The 12531-nt window shown below is 40.7% G+C and overlaps 1 long non-coding RNA gene across 1 annotated transcript in view; it reads right to left on the bottom strand.

Moving 5' to 3' along the window:
• Window positions 1-286: 286 nt before the first annotated feature.
• LOC148517845 (uncharacterized) overlaps window positions 287-12531 on the bottom strand; it is a 159170-nt gene continuing 146925 nt past the window's right edge. Inside the window, exon 3 of the long non-coding RNA XR_015879248.1 lies at window positions 287-353. This is a non-coding gene — a long non-coding RNA (uncharacterized LOC148517845). The remainder of the gene's footprint in view (window positions 354-12531) is intronic.

The following is a 12531-nucleotide window of genomic DNA, read 5'->3' as shown; positions in this document are numbered from 1 at the left end:
TTCTCCGAGGTTTAGTGCATCTAGTCTTGTAGTTGAGGATGAGAGCTAACCACATGTATGTGTCTTCAGTAGTGACCAATCTATGCTGTTCGCTCCCCAGACACTTTTTAAAAGCACAGCAATGACCTTCTTCAATAGAAAAGATAAATGTGCTGGCATAAAAATGAATTAAGCTTCACAGTCAATACGTACCATCATCATTCAAGAAATCTCAGTCTCTTATTCTCTCAAGCACCGCAAGTCTTGTATAGTCTTTCAAATGCTATAACATTACCCTCATCACCTTGCACATCTCTTTTTACCACCCTATTACTTGGATATTGATTGTTTTCAATGACTTGGTAATCAAGAGACTAAACGGCATCAAATGAGAAAATAACAGAAAAGAGGAATGAGAAAAGGTAGGACAGAAACATTAAGGATGGTGAGCATGAGGGCCACAAATGAAGTTTATACACATATTGTGTAATCATTTTCTGCCCAGTAAACAACCACATGCTTATTTTTGCTCTATGGTATATAAAGATGTGCCAGATAAACGTACAGTGCATCCGGAAAGTATTCACAACACTTCACTTTTTCCACATTTTGTTATGTTACAGCCTTATTCCAAAATGGAATTAATAAATTTTTGTCCTCAATATTCTACACTAATACCCCATAATGACAACGTGTACATAAGTATTCACAGCCTTTGCTTAATAATTTGTTGATGCACCTTTGGCAGCAATTACAGCCTCAAGTATTTTTGAATATGATGCCACAAGCTTGGCACACCTATCTTTGGGCAGTTTCACCCATTTCTCTTTGCAGCACCTCTCAAGCTCCATCAGGTTGGATGGGAAGCGTCGGTGCACAGCCATTTTCAGATCTCTCCAGAGATGTTCAATCGAATTCTAGTCTGGGCTCTGGCTGGGCCACTCAAGAACATTCACAGAGTTGTCCTGAAGCCACACCTTTGATATCTTGGCTGTGTGCTTAGGGTTGTTGTCCTGCTGAAAGATGAACAGTCGCCCCAGTCTGAGGTCAAGAGCGATCTGGAGCAGGTTTTCAACCAGGATGTCTCTGTACATTGCTGCATTCATCTTTCCCTCTATCATGACTAGCCTCCCAGTTTCTGACACAGAAAAAAATTCCCACAGCATGATGCTGCCACCACCATGCTTCACTGTAGTGATGGTATTGACCTGGTGATGAGCGGTGCCTGGTTTCCTCCAAACATAATGGCTGGCATTCACGCCAAAGAGTTCAATCTTTGTCTCATCAGACCAGAGTATTTTGTTTTTCTCATGGTCTGAGAGTCATTCAGGTGCATTTTGGCAAACTCCAGGCGGGCTGCCATGTGCTTTTTACTAAGGAGTGGCTTCCGTCTGGCCACTCTACCATACATTCCTGATTGGTGGATTGCTGCAGAGATGGTTGCCCGTCTGGAAGGTTCTCCTCTCTCCACAGAGGAATCTTGTAGCTCTGACAGAGTGACCATCGGGTTCTTGGTCACCTCACCTCCCTGACTAGGGCCCTCCTCCCCCGATCGCTCAGTTTAGATGGCCGGCCAACTCTAGGGAGAGTCCTGGTGCTTCCGAACTTCTTCCATTTACGGATGATGGAGGCCACTGTGCTCATTGGGACTTTATACCTCTGAATTTCTATTATCATGTAGGATTCAAGTATTCTTGCTGATATTATTGCATTGTGCTGAAGGGAATATCCAGTTTTTCTCATTGGGACCTTAAAAGCAGCAGATATTTTTCTGTACCCTTCCCCAGATTTGTGCCTCAAGACAATCCTGTCTCAGAGGTCTACAGACAATTCCTTGGTTTGTGCTCTGAAATGCACTGTCAAGTGTGGGACCTTATATAGACAGGTGTATGCCTTTCAAAATTATGTCCAATCAACTGAATTTACCACAGGAGGGAGGACTCCAATTAAGCTGTAGGAACGTCTCAAGGATGATCAGAGGAAACAGGATGCACCTGAGCTCAATTTTGAGCTTCATGGCAAAGGCTGTGAATACTTATGTACATATGATTTCTTAGTTGTTTTTTATTTATTAAATTTGCAAAAATCTCAAAGAAAACTTTTCACACGTTGTCATTATGGGAGTATTGTGTGTAGAATTTTGATGACAAAATTTATTTATTCCATTTTGGAATAAGGCTGTAACATAACAAAATGTTGAAAAAGTGAAGCGCTGTGAATACTTTCCGGATGCACTGTATATAGGAGGATAAGCCACACAGCCAATAAGCAAGGATCGGAAAATGTAAACTTACTCATATGACTGGATAATACTACTGTATTGTTTGGAGTATATTACAATGAGCTGGAAATGGAGTGGTCAATCCTTCTTCATGTACTGTATATTGGTAATTTTAGATCAAAAATACCTAGAAGCAGCTACTCTGGGCATTTTGATAAAAACTAAAATGTTTTTTTTTTTTTTTTTGCTGTACAGAAATACTTTTGGGCCTACTTATCACTTGATAAAAACAAAATAAAAGTTCTGTACAGCAACAGAAAACACTTTAGGGCATATTTGGGATGTAATTATTATCCCAAACTTAAATTACTACTTGCAGTTATTAAAGTTGGGAGCCTGGACAGAACTTCTGAAAAAGGTTGTTTAGGGGGCAATTCCCCTTAAAAATAACTGATAAATATGCCCCTTTAAATGTTCATCTGCATTTATCTAAAGTAACTGGTTTATCTTAGGCTACTTCCTCTAAATATACATGTGAAAGTACTGTACTTTAATATATACATGCCTACTTTCCCAAAAGTTGCGGGAGGCTCCCGATTTTTCGGGTAACCCCCCCCCCCCCCCCCCGCACCGATGGCAGAGTAGGCAGATCTCCAGCATCCCGTCCACTTCCTAGTGAAGTGGACAGGATGGGGAGATTTGCGGGGAATTTTTGGGTCCGCGAGTAGGAGGCGGGGCTAAAATTAGGCCTTTTACTGTGGTGGGGCAGGGCCTAATGACGTATTTAGCCCACCCCCGCCCCCCGAAGATGTCTCCTCTTCGGGCTTGTCCCAGGGAAGAGTTTTATAAAGTCGGCAATTATGCTTTAATACCTTGCTGCAATGCTTAGAATGTAACTAAGATACAGTAATTTTAGCTTGCTCTGCTCCTTTCTTAGCATCTGGAAGCATGTAATATATCAGATGAGATTTCTATAACATATCTAAGTTAAAACAATTAGGGACCTATTCATTATCAAGGGCCCTCTATATTTATATAACTCGCAATGCTGGAGGGAACTATAATACCGGAACAATTCAATATTCCTCCAGTGTGGGGACAGCTGCTCTGAAAGCAGCTGTCCCCATGATACCTACCACTGATGATTTAGCCGTTAAATAGTACACTTCAAGGACCGGACCGGCAATATTAGTGCGCATGAACCTGCCAGAGGGCAAACAGGGTTGGAGGGGAGCAAAGGTATCCAATCAAATCCGTCTTCACAAACTAAACCTCCTTCCCATAAAAAGGAGCGGGCAACAGGAGCCAATGCCGTCTTAAGATGGGGTGGGTTCCATCAGTCAAACTCCTAAAACTTTCAGTTGCATTTTAGTCAGCAGCCAATTAGCCTACCAGCAAGTTTTGAATAGTGAGGGAAATCAGAGTAAACTGCTGCCAACACAGTCATGTAGAGAACATATAAACTCCACACCACTAATGACCTGGTTGGGAAAAGTACTCATAAGTCATGACCACATTGCTGTGAAGCAGCAATGCTAACCACTGTACCATTGTGCTGTCCCAGATGCGACCACTGAAGGGTATAGGGTAACACCACATCAAGATTGATAACTAGAACATGCACTTCAGTCTATGGGGACGCGGTACAGCAAAAATAGAGGAACTGTAAGAAAAAATATGATTTGTTATTTCTTGTTAAATAGGAGGTGGTAACCCCTTTCACTGGCAAAAAAAGGAGAAAGGTAAAATTACTTCTTTATAAAATAGACCATTTTGTCCTTTTTCCTCTCAGTGTCGCTTAACATTATTTTTATGAAGATCCCGACAGGTAAGTATACTAACCAACCTAACCCTCCCTTAGGGGTGGCCAATCCTAACCTCCCACCCCTAGGGGGGTGTCTAACCCTTACCTTCCCACGATGGTGCCTGACCCTAACCCCCCTTCCCCTGGCCTAACCCGAACCCTCCCAAGGGGGCCTAACCCTACGTCCTCCCAGGAGCCCCTAACCTAACCCTCCCCCCCACGGCTGTCCGCAACCGCCGCCCGGCTAACCTTCATTTGGGATGCTGGGCGTCGGGCACATGGCGTAGGGTTAATGATAGGCGTCAGGATTTCAATGCCTATAATTTGTCCCCTGTCGGGATTGCACAGTCGGGAAGCCAGAGGTTGGCATTTCAACCGTCGGCTTCCTGACTGCATCCCCTGGGGGACTTACATTATTATTTCCAGTGATTAACAAACACACAAGGGGGTTGAGACACAAGGTCTATATGTTAGTATTTGGGTTAAACAGTTCTAAATGAAACCACTAAAATGGATGACTCTCAATGCTCCTGTATGTATGTACATGTGCTCCTTTCTCTGCCATATTCTTTGAAGACCATTGTCACTTTATGGTCTGTGGAAACAACCCTCTTAAATCAATGTCATTCTAGTTTTGGTTAATGCTTAAAAAATGCAGAATGGGGAAACACCATATCAAGGTCAAAACAGCTAGCACCATTTGTTAATTTAAATGTTTTAGTTTTTCCATAAAATCTTATTCAGTGTTCCCTCATGTATGTCTTAAATGAATTATAAGAATGAGGGAATATCAGGTCTGTCTTTACTACATGTCATTTATGTGTTATTGTATCTTTCTATTAAACTGGAAAAGTACATCTACAAGTGCGTTTTACTTTAAACTGAAACTTGCAATTGCCCAGTGGTTTTAAATTTTAGCTGCTAGTACATGAACCTAGAGTTAGATAACTACACAAGTCTTGTGTTTGCTTATCAACCGTACATGTCACGAATAACTGATTAGCATTAGTGATCTACATGATTGAAAGGGATTTTATGAATAACTTGGTTATTTGACTTTCATTGTTAAAAATTTAGAAAGTTCACTAGGAGTTTCAATTTCTTTCTGAGCTATGTGGTAGATTTATGTCTCCTTGTTTGATTTCTTGAAGTTCAGCCAAGTAATACATTTGCATTCTAGAGTCTGCTGTTTTTATGTTTTAGGTAACCATCTTTAGACTTTATGGCAATAAGCCTGTCCACTGAGGCTCCTCTGGATACCTGATGCTAGATTTGTACATGCATTACCTGCTGTGACTCAGGCTCATTAGAAGTGGTGATGTACCTTAGCTGCTCTCACATTTGTTCCCAAAAGGATAGACCGACTGACTAGGCTGCTATACAGTATAACAGTATAACTCCCAGGTCATACTTCTCTCTCAGCTGGTAAACCTGATTCTATTCTTCATTTGCTGCTGTACAGTTTTTTTTCTTCCAAGCAGTGGGAATGTATGCTTATGCTTCCCATGCTGCCTGTGATTAAAGTCTTCTGGTTTTGCAATCAGCTCCTTTTTTTTTTTTTTTTTTACAACCTATTATTATTCTGCGCCCTGAGATCCAATATGTTTGTTATGAGAAAACAAATACAATAGCTGCAGTAGGAATGAGAATAATGTATTATGCTAAAACTATAAGGAATAAATTACAATGGTGCTTATATTCTTCATAGACCGAATAAAGAGTTGGAAACGCCAGACTCAAAGCAAGCTACCACGTTTCTATATTATATTTGTTATTAATAATGCATTTTTAGATTGAGGAAGCCATAAGTTGTTATAAATGGGTCCTAAATGTTCCCTATAGTCTAACAAAATCCCACTTTACCTCCATATTACCAATATGTGTTTTTAAAATGCAGTAAAAGTGTCGGTATTTCATAACATTTGGAGTACATCTACCACTACGTCCATTATTAAAGAATAGTTCTCATTATATTTACTTATATTTAAGGCCAGGACTGGCTCCAGGTGGAGCAGCGCCCAGTGCCAGTATCGGTTGGTGCCCCTGATCCCCACTAATTTCCATAGACCACGCCCCTGGATGACATAATTTGGGGGCATGTCCATATGGCACACCTCCCATTTTATGTCATGCTGGGGGCGAGCCTAGCGCTCTGTCAGCAGCTGGGCTGCCTCCAGCCGTCGCCCTGGACTGAGTGGATGCCGTGCGCATGTGTGCGGCATCATTCAGCTTCACCGGCACGGCTACTCTCTGCTTAGCAAATCAGAACTGAGGCGCTGCATTTCCACAACCTCCTGACTGGCCACAGGACACTTCGGCCTACAGGTGGAACAGCAGGACAGTGCCCAAAAGACATGACTGTTCCGCTGAAATCGGGATGGTTGGGAGGACCGCTATCTAAGGAGTGGCGCCCCTGTTCGAACGCACTGGTCAAACACCCCTGGAGCCGGCCCTGTTTAATGCTTCTAGATATTTTTGCATGCAGTCAATGTAGCATATAATGTAGGCTAAAAATTGTTGCATGGTATAATCTCAAGTGTAATGCCGGGTACATACTAACTAGAAGATGTATGTCAACGGCCAACACACAATGCAATGAACGACATACAGTATCATGTTGACACCGCACAATCTGGTGAACGACCACATGGGGTTGTTCATCAAATTGACAGATTGAGCAGCATGTAGGCTTGATCTGTGGATGCACATGGTCACTTATAGTGGGTAAACACTTGCCGATGTGGACATATGTTGGCCCTATCCATCCAATCATATCGTCTAGTGTGTACCCAGCTTAACTCAGACCATTAATAAACTGAAAGTACAGAAAAAGAGTCATGGGTTTATTATTAAGCAGACAAAGGTCCTCTCTCTATCTAAAAGTAATGTTTTCGCTGGAGACATCCCATGGTAGATAGGGAGATGCCTTGTAGTAGGCATTAGCCTCTGTCTGGGTACCAATTCCACTATGCAAGCATGAGCTGGGCCACAAATGTGCAGATGTACCAAAGAATGCCTGGAATAGTGGTAGGAGTTCTCTTCCCATTGCCAGACAGTATCATTCTGCAGCTTCGGGGATAACTTCTAAAAAATTGCAATGAGGCTCAATCACTGCGATAATATAGTTTTTATATCTCCACTTGATAGTAAATACACCAATATGTCTTAAAAGGAAAACTATGAGTACTTAAATAAAGCACATAAACCCTGCGCTGTTTCTTCTTGCCATTTATGAACAATAAATACTTTGTAAGGGAATACTTTTTTTAAATAGAAAACTGCATTTGCAATGTTAAACCAAACATCTGTATGCTGCCATGGCTCCACGAGTCTACAGCTGATTCAGTGATTGGCACATGTTTAGCATTGGACTTTCCTTGTGCAAACACCCAAGTTACCTCCTGGGGCCTATTTATCAAATTGCCAGGCACTGATATTCATGCAGAAACAACAGTTTCTGCATGATTAAAGCAATTTTTAGTTTGTTGCCTAATTAATAAAGACTTGAAGCAGGAGGCAATAAGGAACAATATGTTTGATTGCATTTATCATTTATTTTTTAACTAAACATGCACCATTGTCACTGTGCTACAACACAAAGGATGAGCATATACAGACATGGACATATTGTTGGTTCCCTTACAACTTTTTGAAACAGTGCTTCATTCCTCCTGAAAAGTGATGATATAAAATGCTATTGTCTCATGTATACCTGCATGCCTTTGCTATGCAATAGAAGGAAGCAAAGCAGCTGTGAAAAAAGACACATAGTAGCGTATTCAATTAAGAAATTCTAAAATGGCCTTGACAGATGTGTTAGTACCCTTAAAAAAGATAATAAATAAATGGATTATAGTGATATTTCAAATTAGCATCACACCTCTTCAATTTTCTAATCAGTCATTCAGGTCGTTTAAAAAGAGAAAATCACTCTGTTTGTTATCATTGTGTGCACCACACTGAACATGGACCAGAGAAAGCAAAGGAGAAAGTTGTCTGGGGAAATCAGAAAGAAAATTATAGCCAAGCATATTAAAGGTTAAGGCTATAAGACCATCTCCAGGCAACTTGATGTTCCTGTGACTACAGTTGTAATTAAGAAGTTTAAAGTCCATGGTACTGTAGTTAACCTCCCTGGACATGGCCGCAAGAGGAAAATCGACCCCAGATTAAACAGGAGGATAGTGAGAAAAAGAGCCAAGGAAAACTTCCAAAGACATAACAAGCTGAACTCCAAGGTTAAGGAACGGTCAGTTTCTGATTGCACTAGCCAATGCTTTTTGAACAGCAGGCTCCATGGAAAAAGACATAGGAGGACTCACAACATAAAAGTATCAAAACTGGAATTTGCTAAAATGCATATTGGGAACATGGAGGAAACCAACAAGCACCAGGAGAATAAACAAACTACACACATTTAGGGCTGTTGTGGAAATTGAATCCAAGCCTCAGTGCTGTGAGTGAGTGCAGTGAGGCAGTAATAGTAACCAATACACCAACCGTCAATCTCTGAATCCTTAATGACTCCACTAGGAATAAATTACATTTGCAAAGATGTGGGAAGGTAAGCAGAGAGTGCTCATATCACCTTCTCCATCATTCTTTAGGGCTTTTTCTCTAACTACTCTATGGATAGAGCTATTCTGTAAATAAAAGTATCTGACTAGCTTATTTCATAATCAGAGGCTGATGGCAACTTGTAGGTTGAGGGACAAGTATCCCTGGCCCCAGATTACCCTCCCCTCTTTAAAAGGTATTTTTAACTATAGAAGTCACTACTGATATATCAAAGCCAAAAAGCCCTTCTGCTTGAGAAAAAGATGCTATTGCCGGTTTTCAAATTGCCTTTTACATCAATAGGGTTAACACACACATTAACCACTATTGGGTAGGCTATTTATTAAAAAAAACTAAATGGTACACCCTGTTCAGGTAATGCTATTGTCATATGGCAGCTTTTACCATGCAATACGGGTAAGACCAAGCGCAGGCATAATTCTTGTCCGTTTTTGTTTCAAAATGTTTGCCTTATGTTGTCCTCAGTCAAAACACTGCAAGTATGTAAATAAAATGTATTAAAGCCAAAAATTATATAATGACATATAAGAATAGCATATTATCTCATGCTGTAGATAATTAGTAGCAGCTTGATAAAGGCCATTGCCGAAACACGTTGCTGCTGCTCATGTCTATCGTATTCAGTACTCTGATTTAAATATAAGAACTGAGGTGCTCCTATCACTTCAGCCTGCTCTATTTGCCCAATGGAATTGGAGTTATTTGTCCGCTGCAGACTTGGTAGAGGCTGAAACAGCACCCACATTGCCATGGACATCCGGTCAGTGGACCCCACTCGTAGCGACTGCGGCACACGTCACTGCCCCCATCTTCCATCCTGGGGAGCAGAGACACTACACAGAGCTGCACGGCGTGACCGCAGTCCACTGGGGAGTGACACCTGCCGCAGATTGGGGCTGGAGCAATTACTCGGCTGCGGTGAGCTCTCCTTTGAAAGGAATACAGAGTAAGTCACCGCCATCGGGCTAGATGTAGCTTGCCCTATATTGTTTTACAGCCGGATATATACTTTCTAGCTAACTAATATTGACTTATATCCACTACGATCCAGGATTTCTTTCAATTAGCTGGAAAAAAGCTATGGTTACTGTCTTGGCTGTTTAATCATTATATGGGACTGTTTACTGTTTTCTCGAGCACTGGATTAAGGAAAATTGAATGTGTCTGCGGTATTCATTTAACCGCTCTATTGCATATGTGTTTGCTCACACAATAGATATTCTTGGAACATGAAACTGTGTATCCGATAGAATATCGTTGCAATATTGTGTAATCAATGAATATATGAACTAATCGAGCTGCTACTAATCTACAGCATGATATAATCTGCTATTCTTATGTCATTATTTAATTTTTGGTTTTAATAAATTGGTTTATTTACATATTTGCAGTGTTTTGACTGAGACACACCAGCGCAGTATCCTTTTGTGTTTTAATGAGGTTGGCTTACCTCTTCTATACTGCTGTAGGGTGCCTCAAACTAATCAGTTTCAGACTGGTCTAATTTGTATTATGTTGTCCTGTTATATGAAGCCATTTTGGGTGTGGCAGACAAGACAATTCTTGCGTAGATGTTAGCATCTGTACCTGGGAGGTGAGTGCATTTTAACTGCAATGTAACAGTGTGTGAAGCATTTATGATAGTGTAGGAAGGAACTTGTGGAAAATGAAGAACCTTTAATGTTGGGCTGCAAGCTTAAATGTTTTGATCAAAATGTGAAGAAATTCCTCTTGGTCTCACTCTGCTTGATGCACACTGATTTGCATTGGTGTGACTACAAAGCCTAGAATAAAGCATTTTTTGTTTGAAATTATTATTTACTAGCTGGGATACCCGGCATTACTTGGGTTGAAGAATGGATTTTGAAGTACATCTGCAGCCTTAATTTTTTACATTGTTCTCGCCTATAACCCCATTCCATGGATCCATTGACATCTGCTTGTACTTCCTCTGAGGTCTCCTAATGTCTTGCCTCTCTATTACTTCTAGCAGCTGAGGAACTGCAAACCAGACTGGATCGGTTATTTTTTTGGTGACATGGCTATTATGAAACATAGGCCTGTATTCAACTTGAGGCGAAAAGTCCAGACTTTTTGCCTGCTGGACTTTTCGCCTCCTTCACCTGTTTTCCAGGTGGAAAAGTATCGCGCGCGTGCCCGCTTATCCCCGTATTCAATTTCCATGGGTGCGAAAACGTGACCCGGCAAAACTGGAAGTGGCAAAAAAATGTGGCAATTTTCGGGAAATCATCCTTGGATTCCCCTAAAGATGTCCAGACATAGGGAATCACCATGGGTAGCCCCGTTTTTGCATGCTGAAGGGAAGTCGGGTTTTTAAATAGCCGTGGCAGGTGCATAAATGCGGCTTTGAAGAAGGTGAGGTAGAAGAGCTTTTAGCAATTTTTTTGAGGGAAAAATAACTATGCCCATCAAATTTGTGGTACTTGAAAATGGGTGCAAGCATATTTTTAAGTCCCCAAAATGATTTTTTAAATTCTTCAAAAAAGCACCTGCCCCTATCACCCGCATTGAAGAAAACACCTGCTGCATACTTTGTAACCCCTCTGGATTACATTTAGTTATTTTAGAAGTGTGTTCCCTATTTTTTTTTTTTTTTTAACCCCAAAATGTAAAATATTTTTTTTGGGGTGTCCCGATTTTTTTTTTTTTTTTTACACATTTTTAACACACATTCATTTTAGGGTACATTCCCAGGGGTGCAGGCTATTTATTTTAAGCCTGCACCCCTAAACTCCAATTCTGCGCTTTTTCTCGCCAGCTATTCTGAGGAGAAAAGTTTTCACCGATTTTATACAAAGACTTTTCACACTGGCGAAAAGCCTTTGAAATTAAATACGGGGAAAAATGAAATAAGCAAAAATGACGTCATCGGCGATAACGGGTTTTCGCCTGTAATTGAATATGGCCCTTAGTCTTTGGTTGTGCTTTAACAGTGAATGGTCTTAAAGAGGACCACACTTTTGAAGAATGAAATGTGAAAAGAACTAAACTTAGTTTGAATGCGGTATACCAAAGGAAGACAGCTTTGACAAGTGTCGAAACCGGATAATTGGGTAAGACAGAATCTGTTTGCAATCAGGAAAACCTGCACGATGCCATCTTGTGAATGGCAGCAAGACTCCATTTTAGAAAAGAAAGCTTACACAAGCGCCATTTTGTCAAAAATACATAGTACACAAACCACAGTGCAAAGTTGCTAAAAGTAGCACGAACAGCTTTTTAACAATCTTCCCCAAACACATACCGACAGTGTTCAGAATACATAAAATAACTTTCCAACACATTAAAATCACCACAGACTTATATTTGAGCAACAGCAAGGCAGTGGTGTTTTCCCCGCATACATACATTTAAAAGCAATGGTCCCGTAACGCAAAAAGGATAATTATTACTTGGTTTAAACGCAATGTTAGTATATAAAGAAATGAATGTTTTCTGTAACTATGGCTTAGTAAATGACAATTGGACTGTGTGTGGAACCGTACTGATCTACTCTGTTTCCACAGCGTTCCGGTGACATCAATATGAAGATCAGAACATGCGGCTATGAAATATGAATGTTAGAGAGAATAACTATTTGAAATGTTGTAAGCTATAGCAGCTTAGATTTGCATGTGGGGGATGCAAAGGGAAGTTGGAGACCTTTTGTATCCATTTGAAAATTGTCTAATAAATGCCCTGTAACAGATTTCTAACCCTTACCAAAAGACAATGACATGGTGTAGGCTTGTTTACATTTTTGTCCAAAGGACTGGTTATTCCAGTCTAATCAATAGAGATAGCTAACTGGGACTAGAACCTAATTAACAGTAGTTTCAAGAAACCAAAAGGATACTCCCTTTCTGATGACCTCACAGGTAAAAGGGGGCGGGAACATAGCATGCACATTCTGAGAACACACAAGCCAGCAGACACACTTGCAGATCTT

Source organism: Taudactylus pleione, unplaced genomic scaffold, assembly GCF_031769625.1.
Source record: "Taudactylus pleione unplaced genomic scaffold, aTauple2 ptg000207l, whole genome shotgun sequence".
NCBI classification, from domain to species: Eukaryota; Metazoa; Chordata; class Amphibia; order Anura; family Myobatrachidae; genus Taudactylus; species Taudactylus pleione.
This window is presented reverse-complemented; position numbering and strand designations above follow the sequence as displayed.